This window comes from Astatotilapia calliptera, chromosome 17 (assembly GCF_964374335.1).
Source record: "Astatotilapia calliptera chromosome 17, fAstCal68.1, whole genome shotgun sequence".
Lineage (NCBI taxonomy): Eukaryota > Metazoa > Chordata > Actinopteri > Cichliformes > Cichlidae > Astatotilapia > Astatotilapia calliptera.
Genome location: NC_137438.1, coordinates 16,975,694 through 16,978,810, shown reverse-complemented (window position 1 = coordinate 16,978,810; position 3,117 = coordinate 16,975,694). Strand labels below are relative to the sequence as shown.

Sequence of the window (3,117 nt, the reverse complement as noted above, 5' to 3'; positions counted from 1 at the left end):
GAGTTAAATTAACACAATTTATTCATGTTCAATAAACTTGTGCAATTTGTGTTGATAAAATGTGACTTAAACATGTTTTGATGAAGTAATTTGAGCTCTTGGAATATTTTAATCCTTCACAATTTTCTCACGTTATCCCAACGCGATTCAATAACTTTTACCCAATACTACTTGGTCACTTAAATACTACATGTTATCTTCAAATTACATTTTGCTATTATATTCTAGTATCAAATACACAATTTTCAAATGGAGGCCTTATAACAGATTGTATTGTTCTCTTCCAAGATGGTTGCTGGCATCCACCAGTAACCTTTCAAAACAAAATGTCTAATTTCACTGCAGTAGGTAAAGAATTAAACTGACATTACTCCTCTACTGAATCTATATAAATCAACAGTTAAATAATGTCAGTTCTTCCGTGTTCTCTGGAATCAATCACAGCAAAGAAATTAGACTGTTTCTTTTGAAAAATGTTGGGAAAGAACAAATCAAAACATTCTATTTAAGGCCTCTGACGTCAAGATTCAGTTAAACAACAATTATGACTAAACAATTTGAGGTAATGTTAGTTTCCATTAACATTAAATTAGGTTACTGAATTGGCAAACACCTTCCTATTAACACTACCCATTTTACCCCAATAACTAAAGAAATTAGCACTTGCAGGTCAAAACCTTTATTCAAGAGACGCAAAAATAACATTGATACAGTGACTGTCAGAAATTACAGCACTGATCATACTGTTACATCTTGGTTCAAAACAGCACACTTAGAAATATTCAACGTTCTTTACTTCAACTGAATGAAACTGAAAATACCATTTCACACGACCCATATGGGATATTTAGACTGTATAACTGTTCACGCTACATCTCTTCACTAGTAAAAGAAAGAAAAAATACAAAGAGAAATTTAAAAATGCTGCCAAACAGACAAACAGAACTTTTACAGAGCAAAAGGAAAAACAAACAACAACAAAAAACGGCTCGTCCTCATGGCAGTTGCAGAGTATATAAAAATGAACCCTGCGATCCGTTCCTGGAATTGAGCTTCAAAAATGCAGCAGAACAAGTGTGAGATTTAAATGTCCTCTCACCTAGAGCTGGTCACCTCACATGCATAACAGTGAGCTTTCCTTGCAGGAGCAGTTTTGTCTTAGTTGTGAGCTTTTCTTGAGAGCTGAGTTGCATCCAACTCCATTACCACCCATTGAATCACCTCAAAAGTGTAGCAGAGTTGTGATGGGTAACTCATGTTGAAGGAATAAAAAAGGTCCAAACAGCATGGCTACTGCAAAGGTCACGTTATCCAGATCTTGAAGAACAACATCAGAAAAGTCATTGCCTGCCGCATCCTCTGGAGACAGATGTTCATTGTGGTTTTCTCAATCTGTGCAGTGGCCTCAGTCAAGTCCTGGTTAAACACAAAACATTTCTTTAAGATTCCCTTTTAAACTCATCTCTTTTGAATCTACCAGTTCTAATGTTAGAGTAATTTAAACCAATGCAAGCAACATAGTAAATAGCTATAGCCAAAGAGTGGCCTGCCATGCTGCCATTCATGGTCTAACAGAGTTTCTAAGACAGAGTGAAAAACATAATAATTTCAAATGCTTTACATTAGTTTTTGTTAGAAAGACACCGGCCCATCAGAAATCCAGGTTATGTCACTCAGAAGATGTTAGAATTTAGACTTTCAGCCCCACAATTTGGTTAGCTGTTGGTCAGTTGGTCTTTTTTTTTTTTCAAACAAAAGCTAATATAAATATTGGTGGGATTTTCCTTTGTTCATTAGAATGACAAATTTAAAGTTTTTTCACACTGATGTGACCCCTAATACAGGGGTGGGGATGGGGCCTCAAGGGCCGGCGGCTGAGTTCACTACCAGGCCTCATGTGAACTTCAAATTATTAAAGAGGACTACTGGTCCTAACCAGTCCAATGAGGATCAAGTGGATAACTAAATGCATTTTTAAATGTTGCAAAGCCACAATCTACTCATAAAACACTCACCATGAACTCCTGCACCAAGATGTTGCAATTGTCTTTCACACAGATGCGGAGCACTTTGATGAGGGACTCTGAGCATTAATGTCATCCTTGACTATTATAACAAAGAAAACAGAGATTTGTGAACTTTTCAGTAGCACAGAAGAAAATGATCCCAGACAAAAACTCTTGACTTTTTAAACCAGTCAACATGCAACACCAGCATCTACAAAGCAATATCAAAAGTTCCTGTTTGACATCAACTTTATGGATATATAGTTTCCAGAACATTTATTTTTAAAAAAAGATAATTTTTTCTCAGTGGGCCAGTAAATGCATGACGAAAATTATGGCATCCTTTTAGTGGAATCATTACTCACAGGTAATAGTTGACTGTTTCAATGGATGTAGCATAAAAATCTTTTACTGACCTAATGCAATACATATACACTTTGTAGTTAAAGAATTTTAAAGTTCTTACTGTCATTATGGCAGCTACATCCTTTAGCTTTGTGCCCTGTTCCCCCGATCACTTTGCAAACACTTTCAGCAGACTGTCAGAGAAAAACTCAGCTCCGTCACAAACCTTGACTGTAAAGGCAAGGTTGGGATGCACTGGAATGCTGCATTTTATCTGAAATGACATAAAATTATTTTGAAATAACAGCAGGCACTGTGCTTGGTTAATCAGTAATGTTTTGTTGAATAAAAACTGTGTTTCCAGATCTTATGGGATTAAAAAAAAATCCAAAGATGTTTGTTTCTGATTTGCAACCCAACAACCCACAAGTTACAACCTCATTTCAGTTCAAGTGTGCATTAATGCGAGTCCAGTAATCACCTTTCTGGCAATACATACAGGTATAAGTTAAACCTATGGCAGATTTTGTGTAAATAATCATTCTGTACATTCGATAATCTTTAATCCTACAACTGTTTACAACTTGCATAGTTCCCATTTCTGTATAGCTGTATATCCCAGATTTCTGTAAAGTTATTTATTTCATATTCTGTATAGTTTTTCATATTTATATCCTGTTCATATCCTGTACATAGCTTGTACTCACTACAGCCTGTACATACTTATAGTTATAGAATATTCACAACATACTTCATACCGTGTACA

At 35.5% G+C, this 3,117-nt stretch overlaps 1 long non-coding RNA gene across 1 annotated transcript; it reads right to left on the bottom strand.

Moving 5' to 3' along the window:
• Nucleotides 1-777: 777 nt before the first annotated feature.
• On the bottom strand, nucleotides 778-2,106 carry LOC145421385 (uncharacterized). The gene is made up of 2 exons (XR_013902727.1): nucleotides 2,016-2,106; nucleotides 778-1,416 (listed from the first exon to the last, which is right to left on the bottom strand). It is a non-coding gene; the product is annotated as an uncharacterized LOC145421385 (long non-coding RNA).
• Nucleotides 2,107-3,117: the final 1,011 nt, after the last annotated feature.